This window comes from Palaemon carinicauda, chromosome 8 (genome assembly GCF_036898095.1).
Source record: "Palaemon carinicauda isolate YSFRI2023 chromosome 8, ASM3689809v2, whole genome shotgun sequence".
Classification (NCBI taxonomy): Eukaryota; Metazoa; Arthropoda; class Malacostraca; order Decapoda; family Palaemonidae; genus Palaemon; species Palaemon carinicauda.
The window spans coordinates 98,260,596-98,275,595 of NC_090732.1; positions in this window are offsets into that span (position 1 = coordinate 98,260,596).

Below are 15,000 nucleotides of genomic sequence, written 5' to 3' on the forward strand. Positions count from 1 at the left end.
CTTTCATAGCCAATAATGTTTCTATTGGAAACCACACACACACACACACACACATTATATATATATATATATATATATATATATATATATATATATATATATATATATATATATGTATGTATGAATATATGTATATGTATATGTATATATATATAAATATATATTTGTATATTCATATACATATATCTATGTATGTGTGTTGTGTGTGTGTTGGTGTGTGTATGTGTATGTGTTACTTATATTTAGGGTATGTATATACACCCCAATTAATTATGCATGTATTAATATGAATGTAGGGAGATGTTGTAGGTGTGTTTTTATGTTGTCTTTAATGTGAATGCCAGCACCCTCATATGACTGATAGATAGATGTATACGCCTGTACAGACAGCCAGACACACACAGTGTATAGATTACATGTCTTCAGTTTAAAGTTAGGACGCTGCCAAATGTAATTAATTCTAATGGCAAAAGCTAGAAACGATTCGTTACATGGCTGAAAACCATTGTAATGTAGAGTGCCATTAGCAGCTGATGCTCTTTTTAGCCTAACCATTACAGTTGCCAAGATCCAACACATAGTCTTATCGGAGGCAATAGAGTAGACCCTTGTGAAATCAGACATATTTATATTTTGGCAGCATTTAGATATGAATACAGAAGGACACTTCGCCTTTCCCCATGGTTTCAATTGCATTATGAGAGTTGCCGTTACGTTCACGGAGTAGAAATTCATTGCTACTTTTACAACCAATGTTTATATATATATATATATATATATATATATATATATATATATATATATATATATATATATATATATATATATATTCCTTTCTGATTGGGAAAACCTTAATGTGGCGAACGGTTTACGTATCGCCATGGTCAGCAAGGTTCTAGTAAGGGCAACCCATACTAGGTTGGTTAGCTATAAGCGATCAGACGAAAATCTCCCATTACCAATCCGCACTGGCCAGCGGGCTACGCACTCAGTTGTTCTCGGTCTGTGTTGGCGACTTTTTTTTTTTTTTTTTTTTTTTTTTTTTTTTTTTTTTTTTTTTGGTGGGGGGGGGGGGGCTTTGTTACCCCAGACTTGAATTGACTTGTCTGAGGTTTTGTCCTGCAGTGGACTGGAAGCAGGTACATTATCTTATGCTTACCATAATCTTGTCGCAGGTGATATAAATAGGAATTAAACTTCATTAGGCCTATGACAGGGATATATGCACATTTGTTATAGAGGGTCCGTAAAAGGCTCAATTTTTTCCCTGTTCGAGCCCCTGAAGTTATAGTATCTAAACCAGGGTATTCCAGAGGTTAGTCAATTCAAAATGATAAAGCAGAACAATATTTCATCCACTTTGTATAAAACACAGAGGAGAGATATTGGCCCATCGCTCTTAGGAATCATTGGGTCTTTGTCAGGTTTAGCAAGGTCACGAATTTAGCTCTTCATAGTTTTGGGATTGGAATGTTCTTGCTCAGTTGTTAAGAAGTGTCAATAATCATGATTAAGTCATGCTGCCAAAGTGTACCATTATCTCAGATGTAATGTCATCCAGCGCAGCAGCTTATACAGGTTGAAGGTGTTGCCTGGTTTCTTGGAGTTCTTCAATAGTGAATGGTTTACTTGTATGGCACGTTTCATTTCGTCCTTCATTCTTTTGAGATATCCTCGTTATTTGTTATATGGCTTTCCATTAAGAAAGAGTTGAATTTCTACTACGTTAGATGTCACTGTTGCTATCTCTGTTTGGATCCTCTTATTCAAATTCTGTTTACTGATTGTTATCCATGCTTTCTTACTGTTCCTAGTCACATCTGTGTTAGTTATTAGTTTTTGCTATTCTCCTCTTTGTGAATTGAAATGTCCAATCACTAAAGATTCCCTGTTTCCAAGGTTTTGATTTAGAGGCCATTTAAATGCTACAGGAGGTGTTTTGTATACAAACACGATTTTGATGTTTTTAGTCTCTAAATGGAGTATCTCCATTCCCTCATCCGATAGGTCAACACTATTCACGATGATGGCTTTTTGCTTCATGTATATTGGACTACCATGGACGAGATTTGGGTGGTAGGTTACCAAATCAACGCAGCATGCCCGTCAGTTTTGGTGGCGCTGAATTCTTATGTGTCTCTTGAAGACATAGGATGTCTAATTTAAGACTGCTGAGAATTTCCAATTCTGCTCCCTGGAGACATTCTACATTGAAACTCCTTTTACCATCCCGCAGAAGAATCAGGTGTTGTGTCTTGTGTAGTAATCAGTCTCCGTCCGGGTTAACAGGGGCACCACGAGAGGGTTTACTACTTGCCCCCAGTGTTGTCACTAAAACCCCTTGTAACAACACTAGCTTTTTTCAACTGTTTATAAATCACCGGGAGACATCTCTCCCTTCAAACTTCACGTTTAGGCTATCGGGCCTTAGAGATATTCGCTGAGTTTAAAACGAAGTAGGAACATTTTCAAATATGTGACCAAGTTCGTATGAACAGGACAACATCACCCTCCACAAACAAAGTTGAGAAAAAAATGTCAAAAAACACGAGTAAATAAAGGCATCTCATTAATTACAAAGTAAAAACTATTTTGATAATTAAAAAAGTTATAAATCACTTAGACATGTAACCAAAAGTTGAATGAAATTGATTACTAACGTAAGCATTTGAAAAACTTTTCAAGTTTAAGAGTATTCCCCTTTTCTAAACACATGTTATTACACACAGACAGAAGTGCCAAACACACAACAGCTACGAGATCCTAAAAAAACTGCTGATTGGGAAGTACTAGGTGAAGTGCTTCTCCCATTTTGTGATGCTACTTCGAAAATTATTCTCATAAAAGCAACACAAAGAACTCATATTAATACAAAAAAAAATGCATAATAGTCATCAAAAAGAAAAAAGTGTAATAAATAAATCTGAACACCAACAATAGGTCATATAAATAAGTCAGTGATCTTTCACAATGATGTGATGTCGCCATTGCCCACGAGCAAGAATTAAAAGAATAGAAACGTAGGATTGCCTGGAAAATTGGAACTGATGGAACATGTTAGCAATATTCTGGAATAACTTCCAAAAAAAAAAAAAAAAAAAAAAAATACTTGCGAGTGTCATTCTGGCATAGTTGTGGATTTGTTCACTCTTACTTTGGCAGTAAATAAATGAGATATGAACGTAACTTCAACAATCTATATAAACAGAACACAAAAAGTTAGTATACAAAAATGGTATTATATATACTGTTTTGAGGGAAAATCCCTCACACACACACACACACACACACACACACACACACACACACATATATATATATATATATATATATATATATATATATATATATATATATATATATGTGTGTGTGTGTGTGTAAACATACACACTAGTGAACGAGACACGTCTAAAATGACGGCTAAATATTTAGATAGATATGCACACATAGATTTAATTTTCCCACCCCTTCCCCTTTTCCTCTCGGGTTACCCCCTCTCACCAGGCTATGACTACACCCTTTACCCCTACCCAAGGGACTGGGAAAGGTTGGGTGTTCATACGCTCGACAATACCAGAAAGAAATATATATATATATATATATATATATATATATATATATATATATATATATATATATATATATATATATATATATATATATATATATATATATATATATATATATATAGTACAGCGGCATAGCAGACCAATTGTTCAAATTGGTCTAAAAGCACCAAAATTGGCACACATGTAGATTAATATATTCTAAACATTTTTGGATATGGAGGCATTCAAGATTAGCCCTTAGGAAGATATGGCGGCCATTGTTCAAAATGGCCGGCATTTAACATTAGCGTCATTACATAGACTTCATTATGTGTCGTTAGTTTGGTGCTAGATGGGCCAAAATTCCCTTTTTTTACATCAGAATTAACATCAATAAATGTTTAACAGATATTTAGATGAATCTTCTCAAAAATGGCCCCCAAACTGGCCGCCATTTTGTGGAAAAAGTGGACATTTGATGAAGATTTCAATACTCAATGACATAATACCTCTAATACCCAGTACCTGATTTCAGGAACACACTTTAATTGCTCAAGTTGCTTTTTTATTTCAAATTGCTGGCAAAATTGCTAGTCAAAATAATACACAGAGTACGGGAAGTTTACAGTATGGTCAGATTGTAGTTATATAGTCGACCAAAAGCCCAGTCTCTAGGCACAGTACTTGTGTAATCCTGCAGTACATACATGTAATACAATAACGTAGATTTTGCCACACTATGTTAATTATGATTCCGAACTTTTCAAATCTGGTCACCAGAATTATGAATGTCTACAGATCATAATGTTGGTTAGCAAGTTTTCTGTCCCAATCTACTGGCATTCGCCTTCACAGAAACATAGACCAGTGCATTGCAGTGAAGCGTTCTTGCACTTGCAGCGGTTTTTGCAGCCTTTCTTGCATCCGCAAGACACCAGCTCATAGCAGGCCTTGGATGCCTCAGGGAGTGTGGTCCAGAGTGGTGTGTAGAGCCCATCATCACTCCGATGCCAGCCCCAGTCTGTTGGTGGAGGGAGCACGGGCGTTGGTACCAATGTCATAGGCACGCCGTTGGAGATTATACAACGCAGCCGCTGTGACTTGGTGTGCTCTTCTGGTGCGTGTGACGTGAGCTGCTCGAAGAAATGAGTCTGCTATTCCTTCAGTTGTGATCTCTGCTTGTACCAGTGCTTGGGTCCACCCACTTCCCTGCAACCAGTCACCCAGGGTCTTCAGTGCCGTCATCTCAATATGCAACCCCCCAAACATCACCACCAGTTGGTCTTCTCCATATGTGTTTGGCCACTTCCACTGGATCTGTTTTGCTAGAGTGAATAGTGGCTGGTCGCAAGTCAGAACTGGAGTTTGGCCTGGGTTGAGATGTTTAACTGCACTCCTGACTACATCAATAGAGTGTCTGATCATTGCCACAGTGTGAGCACTCTCCTGGAACAAGGGAAGCAGGGACGTTGGTGTGATGACTGGTTGCTTTGGATCTTGGTGCCTTGCATGGTATGCAGCCCATGATGTGTTTTCACAGGCCTCAACATCATCTTTGAGAACACTTCTCGTGTTCTCCAGCCACATATACTCATCTTCTATGTGCTGCTCACAGTTGTGGCGTCTAAGAGAGGTCACAGAAGTAGCTGGGATCATTTGCCCTTTGACAGAAGAAGCAACAGGACGTACATCCGTGTAATATTCTGGTAGAGGCTCAACCGTCTTTGATCCAGTATCACGCCCAGTGAGAGCAATGCTACGATCCACTCCCTCATCTGCACACGTTGGGTGTTGAAAAAGCGAGATTCCTGTTCCATGGAATGAATTCTTGGCTGTGGTGGCACTTGGGTTGTGGTCAATGTTGTCCACAGCCGCAGTTGTGAACACATTGCTACGCAGGGTAGGCGGGCAGACCACTTCCTCTATGCGGTACAGCTGACACACGCTGTTTCCCATCTGGGCAGAAAGACGTAGGACTCTGTCATATGAGATGCTTAGGCCCAGAGAGAAGAGCTTGTCCACAAGTCCTCTCTTGCGTGTTTCAGCATACAGCATCAGCCCAACATAGGTTGGAAGAGGAGTTTCTTGAGACGTACTGTGTCTGACAGCTGGAGGCTCCTGTGTCTTGGTTGCTCCCTGCTTCCGACTTTGCTTGACACTGTTGAACTTGAGAAGCTGCGCAATGGAAAGAGCTGCTTGTGTTGAAGAGGAATGGCTTTGATTCTTGATGGTGGGGCCATCCAGCACCATATTTACCATTGCAACTAGTACGTTTGGCACAGAGTCCTCCTGACAGCCGCCCGGGAATGATCCACGGAATTGGTAAGTGTCTTCAAACATATATCGACGCACTATCTGTGCAGCACGCGCAAGGTGAACTGCCTCAGTGTCACAGTCTTGCTCGCAGGCTTTGCCTAGCGCTTCACCAATGTCTTCATCAAACGCTAGTAAAACATCTCGGCCTTTGCTGTGGGATCTCAGGCCTGGTATCTGGGCTAACAGGCGCTCTTTCAGCCTTGTGCTATTAACTTTCTGGCACAAAACAACCCCAAGCTGTTCCATTCTTGTTGTGTATAGCTTTACAAGTTCTGCGAGTCTGAAGACTGGGGTGGTGCCCTCTTCTAGGTGGGTTTCCTCGATATACAGGACCAGTTCAGCCAGTACGATTCTTGACATTACACCTTCATGGTCAGTTTTCTGCTCGGCTTCTACAGTGGTCTTTGCACGATAGTAAAGAGCCAACAAACACTTGGAATGGTACTTGGCCTCCAGAGCCACCATATCACCCATGCTGAGCCTGGCTATGAGTTCATTGTCCCCAACTTGCGCTGCACACTTCCGTACGCGTGTGTCCACCTGGAAGGTTGTTACTTCATGTAGGGTCTCTGTGCCAGACTTTCCACAGAAAAAGCAGGAGGTGCCGCTGGTAGTGGCTTCTGAAGAGTGTGTTCTGGCGCGCTTGGCCTGGACATTGTCAGTACTATCAAATGCTGAGCTGCTTGCGATGCGTCTCTTCTCTGCTCTTCGTAGCATTGTGTTATTGTATTTGAGCATACATGTTTTATGCCACTTGGCCTGGTGGGCAACCATTGTCGCCTCAACACCTTGTCCTTCATCTAGTCTCTGTAACTGAACAGTTCTTGGCAGTTCTCCGAGTTCATCAAATTTGACCAAGTTTGCAGCCATTGTCGTGTATCCACTCCCAGGGTCTCGGCGTTTAGACAGTACTGGGCAGACAAGTGACTCTGTTGTCTCCTCTTGACATACAAGACACAGCTTCCAGTTTGTCTCAGGAGGTGTTGTGGGAGTACGTTGCTCAAAAGTATCGACCAGTTGGAACTTCTTTGCCATGGCTGCAGTCTGGAACAACGCGTCTCTGATGTCAGGTGGTGCTGCTGCTGCCTCACCTGCAAAGACACAAAACACCACCATGTTACCACAAGTTACTACTACAAGCACCATGACTATCAACACTATACTATTACTGCAGCCGCCGTCACTGCCACCAACGCTGCCGCTGCAAAGTAAAATTCATTTTCTTGTGAAATGGTAGCCAAATTATTTGGTAAGCACAGAAGTATGTGTAATTGTACAATACTTATCACCTCTAGCACACTTATCACCTTTAGCATCCACAAAAAGACAAATTATGGTACATATTCAATGACGCTAACGGTAAATAGCGGCCATTTTGAAAAATGGCCGCCAAATGTGCTACGGGGAGAATCTTGAATGCCTCCATATCCAAAATTGTTCAGAATGTATTAATCCACATGTGTGCCAATTTTGGTGCTTTTAGAACAATTTGAACAATTGGTTTCATATTTCTTACTATGCCGCTGGGCTATATATATATATATATATATATATATATATATATATATATATATATATATATATATATATATATATATATATATATATATATATATATATATATATAACCAGACACTTGTTCTGTATTATGTATATATACAGTTCTTCTAGGAGAAGGACACTCCAAAATCAAATTTTGAGTAGTGCCGTAGCGTCTATACCATGGTCTTTCACTGTCTTGGGTTAGAGTTCTCTTGCTTAAGGGTAATCTCGGACACACTATTCCATCTTATTTCCCTTCCTCTGGTTTCGTTAAAGATTTTATAGTTTATATAGGAAATATTTATTTCAATGTTGTTACTCTTCTTAAAATATTTTATTTTTCCATGTTTCCTTTCCTCACTGGGCTATTTTCCCTGTTGGAACCCTGGGCTCATAGCATCCTTCTTTTCCAACTAGGGTTGTAGTTTAGCAAGTAATAATAATAATAATAATAATAATAATAATAATAATAATAATAATAATAATAATAATAATAATAATGATATACAGTATATAAATATATATAATCAATCGTTACTAGTCCACTAGAGAACAAAGGCCTTATACATGTCTTTCCACTTGCGTCTGTTTATGATCTTTCTATGCCAATCCACATCCACAAACTTTCGTAGTTTGTCCATGCATCGTATTTTCTTCCTTCCCCTGCTTCTTTTGCAGTCTCTAGGGACCCATTCTCTTATTTTTAATGTTCATCTATTATTAGTCATTCTTATTATATAGCGCATGTCCATTTCATTTTCTTACATGTTGTTAGAATATTCTCTACTTTAGTTTGTTATCGTATCTATGTTGGTCTTTTTCTGTCTCTTAATGTTATTCCAATCATTATTCCTTCCAGAGTTTTTTTTATTTGTAACTAGTTTATGTTCTAAGGCTTTTTCTGGTGCATAAGTTAATACTAGTATAACCATCTCATTGAATATTTTTTTTTATTAGAGAAAGTGGCATTTTACTTTTACAATTCTCATTCTGTTTACCAAATGCTCTCCATCCCATGCTTATCCTTCTATTATTCTCGGTCTCGTGTCCTGGGGAAACACTGTTTGTCCTAGATACGTATATGCATTAACAAGCTTTAGAGGTTCGTCCATAACTCTTATTTGTAGTTTCTCTGCATTTCCTTGAACATTACCTTAGTTTTACTCATATTAATTTTCAGTCCTACATTTCTGCTTTCTTTGTTCAAATCTTCTATCATTTTTTGTGATTCTTTCCATGATTCATTAAACACATGTATTTAGGAGAGATGGGACCTCCGTGTCTAACGCTTTTCTCAATTGAAAATTTCTCCTTATCTATATGTAGTTTTAGGATTTCTGTACTTCCTGTATAAATATCTTCAAATTTTCTAACATAAGATTCTTCTATTCGTTGTTTTTGAAGGGCTTTCATTACTGCTGAGGTTTAAACAGAATCAAAAGCTTTCTCATCGTTTATAAATGCCATACATATTGGTTTTTCATACTCTGCTGAATTTTTCATTAGCTAGATAATTACATGGATATGGTCAATTGTTGAATACCCACTTCTAAAGCCTGCCTGCTCTGTTGGTTGATTAAAATCTTTCCATTCGGCCTAATATGCTATTGTATATCGTTGTATAAAAATCCTCTGCAATTTTTATCACCGTCTCCATTGTTGATAATATTTCCACTTTCATCCTTTAAAACAAACATTTGTTGATGGCCTCTTTCAAGTCTTCTTTTCATCAATTTGATGCATCTTCATTTCTTTAGTGTTTCCTCAATTTTGGATTTTTAATTTGTATATTCTTTTGGGTAGTTCTGCTAATTCTATTTCATCTCTCTTGGATTTTGCCCCCATTTCCAATCTTTTTTCTTTTATTAGGAAAGAAAAGATTCCAATACAAATTTAGTAAATTGCTGTTGTTTCTTTTTTACTTGCTTCCATTTCATCATTTAGCTGAGAGTACACATTTTGTATGGCTAAACTAAACTCGTCAGATTTTTCTCATATTACAGGAGTGTTTATTTTATTTGTTTAAAGTAATTTATCTCTCTCTTTCCTTAGATCTAAATTTTGCTTCTCACCATTCTATGATCGCTTGACTCTATGAGGCCATTGTTTTCAAACTCAATCAGTTAGTAGTAGGTGGGTCTTGTCTTAACATAATAATGAATTTTTGAGTAATGGATTGCAATGAGTTGTTGTAAATGGGCACCATAGTGAGTATAGGAGTATGATATCTGGCGTTCCTTAGGGTATTGTTCTTTGCCCATTACTCTTCAAAATATATACACATGATATGTGGTTTGGCCTAGAAATCATGCTCGTTGCATATGCAGATGATGCTACTCTCTTTGCATTAGTTCCATCTGGGGTTGCTGAATCTTTTAATAGCTATCTAGCTAAAATTAATGCATAGGGCAAAATATAAGACATGATGTATGGTTGTAGGTAGGTCGAGGACAGTAGTTCCTCAACATCCAGTTCTCTGCATTGATAATGTTTCTTTAACTTTATACAATTATAGAATTTTTGGTGTGGTCCTTAATGCAAATTTACTTTTGAGAACACATTACATCTGTTTCCTCGTCAATTACAGAGAAAATTTACTTTTTGAGAAGGTCTTTTGAGATTTCGTTGATCAATCTATCTTGAATGAATGTTTTAATTCTTTCATTCTACCTTGTTTCGTGTACTGTTCTCCTGTTTGGTCTCCAACTATTGACTTTCATCTTAATTTGTTTGACAAAAAATTGCGGTCTATTAAATTTCATATTCCTCCTCTGGATATTGATCTCAAGCACCGTCGGTTAGTTAGTTCTTTATGCATGTTGTATAAAGATTTTCATAATTTTGGCCATGTTGTGTAAACGCATCTTCCCAGACTGTACCATCCTGTACGCAGTACTAGATATGCAGTTGCTTTTTTTATCATAGGGCTCAATACTTCACAGTTTTCTAGGAGTTTTATTCCAGCTATGACCAAATCGTGGAGTGATCTTCTTTATCAGATTGTTGAATCGGTGGAACTTCAAAAGTTCAAACTTGCAGCGGGTATTTTTATGTTGAACACGTTGACGTAAAGGCTTTTTTTCAGTCTAGTTCATCACAGTTCTGAGCTATCTATTATGTTGATTTAAGTTTATATTCAAAACCCATTACATATTGACAAACTTTTCAGGTTCAGGGACACTCTTCCGAAGTTGAATCTCTGTTGTTTATAAGTAGACGTGTTCAAAATGTAATTTTGGAAATTATATCGAGTCTACCCGACGATTACTGAATGTCAGTATCGATTCCGATTCCCATTGGATTGTCAGCTGTCATACTGGTTCCATATTTAAAATCAAAAGAATTTTCATCTATAAGAAATCATTCAAGTTCATGTAAAACCCCTTTCGAGTATAACAATTTTTAAATACTCTCAGAAACATGGATTACCTATTGCACTTTCTCTTTAGCATCTCATTACATCAAGAACCTGTCACATTAGTTAAACAATTAAACCATATCCTCAACACTACGTATCTTTTAACGGCCTATTGCAAATACCTCTCCCGCTTTTGTTCTGTTTTTTTTTTTTTTTTTTTTTTTTTTTTTTTTTTCAATTTTTATATAATCTCCTTGGAATATTATTTTGAAAGTAAGCCCGGTCATTCATATTTTACCTTGATATTTCACTTTCATTACAAGTGTCTTTATTAGTGCTATTATTGTAAAGGACCACAGTTAGTTACAGGTTTTTATACATATGAATTTTGCTAAATATTAATGTTGAATAATGTGAGTTAATTTTCATGTTTTGCGTAGCCCTGGGAAAGTGAAGGGATTGGTTTTGTGCAGAATAAAGAGGATAGATGATTCCAAGTCTTCTTGCTGTCCTGTTTATCATTTTATATACATTATACTGTATATATATTTATATATAAATATATATATATGTATATATGTATATATATATATATATATATATATATATATATATATATATATATATATATATATATATATATATATGTGTGTGTATATATATATATGTATATATATATATATATATATATATATATATATATATATATATATATATGTGTGTGTGTGTGTGTGTGTGTGTATGTTTACGTGTGTATGTGTAAATCAATAAATTGCACTGTAATTGGACATGTACATACACAAGACGTTTTGCAGGGTAAACAAAGAATTGATGTGATTTGTTGAAAGTCATTCTTGTTGTAATAAATTTTACAAAGTATATCCTTTCCTCAGAAATTATGAGTTCGTTTTTATCTTTTGTTTTTAAAGAACATCCATTCTAATTTTATGAAATACAAGAAAATTGCTAAGATCATACTTGTATCCCATAAGGAAAATGCAATAGCACAGTCAATAATGATTATGCGTCTAGATAATGTGTATTTGAAAATGGAAAGAAACATGGGAGAATATCATGAAGCCGCGAAATGTCATTGGTTGGGGAATATTTCTCTTTAATTTTATACATGGAAAATTAATCTAGAAAATATTTAAAGCTGTGTTTTGTTTAGAAGATATACTCTTTGATATATTGTATTGAAGCTGATGATGCTTTGTGACAAAGGTGAAAATAAGATGTTAATATAATTACTAATTTGAAGAAAAAACTTGAGACATTCAAAATTTGGAGAAGGCCGTATACTGTAGAAGCAGCTTTTGTAATTTGCAATTATGTAATGTCTATAGATCAGGTTTAAATTAGCATTAAAAGTTGTAATTATGATATTCATGAAAGGTTTAATTTCATTTTCATCATACAATATTGACGAAGTGAATTGGAGAAGTGATAGACAAATACTGTATGTAGATGCTCATTATTGCGGATATCAAATTGGTTAACTTATAAGATCTTCATTTACCGTATTTTTCAGAAAAATTTGAATAAATAATGCCTAGTTTAAGCTGACTGTGAATGATAGTAAATGACCTAATGATTAAAGAAGACCGTGGAAGGTTAAACCAGCATCAAAACATTGAATTTAAGAGGTAGACAGGAAACTTTACTTGATAGAAGGATGTTGGATTCAAGTTGCTATAGGAGTTGAAGTAATGGGATATATGTTTGAAATACAAGGATGATCACCCAGTTTTGGTGTGATGCTGAAGGGCTAAAGAGCGAGTTTGACATTTAGGCAAAATATGCAACAGGAGGAGGATCCAATTCACCACGAACTCCCAAAGGAATCTGTTGGAAACACCCTACATTTTGTGGACAATATTGAAAGGTACATTTCTTGATAGTTATATGTTGGCACCTCTTGTGCAAATCTTGTTTTTATTTGTTTATTTATTTATTCTTGCTGTGGGGCATAGTGACTAATATATGTAATACCACCACCACAAATACTTTTAAGGATAACCAGGATTATATGTTTAAAGTAGGTGCAAGATTGCATTATCAATTGATCCTATGAATTTTCAAGGCTCATATCCATCAAAATTACTTTTAAGTTATCAGATTCTTTTCTCATCCCAAATTTCAAGTCGATGAATAAGAATAACATGAAAGGCCCATTTTGTTTTGTTTAGGATATAATCTTAATTCATTATGATAACCTAAGATCGTTTAGATGATGGCATCACGCTCACTATTGTACTGTAATTTAGTGTAGATTTTATACTTTTCTGTAATTTTTCACTAATTCAAAGAAACTCTGTAATCAACAGATTTTGCCGCACACATACCCTCTGTATTTATATTTTTTGAGAAACTTGTACAAATTCCAGTTTTTCATACGTATTACTAAACGTAAAATGGAAGAATTAAGTCATTGCCAAAAGCAAACTGAATTTACCAAGTTTGCCTAGCTAATAAGATTTTCACAAAGTATGAAAGGTGATACCAAACCTCAATACAAAATATACGCAAGACGATTGATTTAGAATATGATAAGGCAACATGTATTAGCTTTAAATGCAGTGCTTATCACTGGATTAACATTTGATGAAATATGCCTGTGAAACCTGTGCTTTGTGCTTGTTGCGAAAATTTTACAATTGCTGCTTGAAGATTGGGCCCACGGTGTTTGCAAAAAGTATACCAATTAAACTATAAACTATGATGAAACTGTAAAGTTTCTTGTCCCGGATAGCTGACTGTACCAACAACTTTATCCTAAAATATTTATTTTTTCCCTTTATTACAAGTTAAAACTTGTGTCAGTGTTTTGGAAGAACCTATTTATCCATTGAAGTAAGGATACCACAAAGGATTTACAATTAAAGTACCTGATTCTGCGATATCTTCTCAATATATAGTTACAACTTCTCAAGACGATTGTTTCTTTTAATCTTCGGTCTCTTTCACTCTTATGGAGTCATAATTTTTCATTATATTTCGTAATTATACCTAAACGTTTTTAAATCCTCCATCCTCCATCAATATTCAATAAAACACCAATGTCAAGTTTTTAAAATAACCTAATCCTTCTTCAGTCTTACTAGTCTTCCAAAGATTATTTCAGATATCCGATTCATTCTACAGTATTATCTTCATTTGACCCTTATGTCTCAATGTCACAAGTTAAAACAGTTGAATATGTTTCCTTGGGAAATATTTCAATATACGCGGCAACATTTCTCTATTTCAAATTTCTGTTTTTCATCTTCTACTGAAAGCTTTTTGTTTCCATTTTTATTGACCATCGTCGTTTTCCTCCCAAAGCAAATATTTGCCTCCATATTCCTTGGCCATCTTCAGTTCTTATAAATTTGAAATCTATTCAACCTTCTGGAAATCATATCAGTCTTTTTGAGACCATTGTTATCGTTTTCTTTTTCAGTCGCAAAAAAATCGGTATCTAGATCTTTCCAAATCCTTATTCTGGAAATGCCAAGTGCTTTTATCCTTTTGAGTTCTTTTTTTCAAACTTGCTTTTCCTTTATCCGTTCAATTCGCTCATCCCTTTTCATCTGAAGTATTGTTGTAACATGTATCCCTTTGAACGGTTTGGATATTGAATTCAGTGGAGGAGCGCACCTTAAAAAGTAAGTGATTTTTTTATGAACTTCAATCATTGAAATTATAATTTTTTCGTGGAAATAAAAATTACAAATAAGATAAAAAGGATTTTTTTAAGTAAATGCATTTCAAGACTTAGTTGGTGGTAGTCTATAATATTCTTGATGCAAAATTGAGATTTAGTGAATTCTCTATTTTGTAGACATATGATGGATGAGCTTGATAAATAATTATTCATATCTTACACTTGACACTTTATAAATTTTTTTTTTTAATTATGGGGACCTGACATTTATTTTTTGAAATTTAACTGCACACAGGTTTGTGAAATTGAAATTCCTTTAAAATGAACTGTCATTTGAAATTGTGGCTACTGAGTTACTGATTTAGTTGGTTTATAATTAGACAGTTTAAATCGGATTATGCAGTTTATTTATTTACATACTGTACGTAACAGGTAAATATACCATTCTTTGTGTTGAAGATCCAGACAGTTATGTCTTGACGCATGCAATGTGTTTATTTGTTGGCAAAAAACAACATGCATATAATCAGCATATTTTGCCGAATGTTTACAAATAGAAAATCCCTATGCCTATTCCTATGTACTCTCTC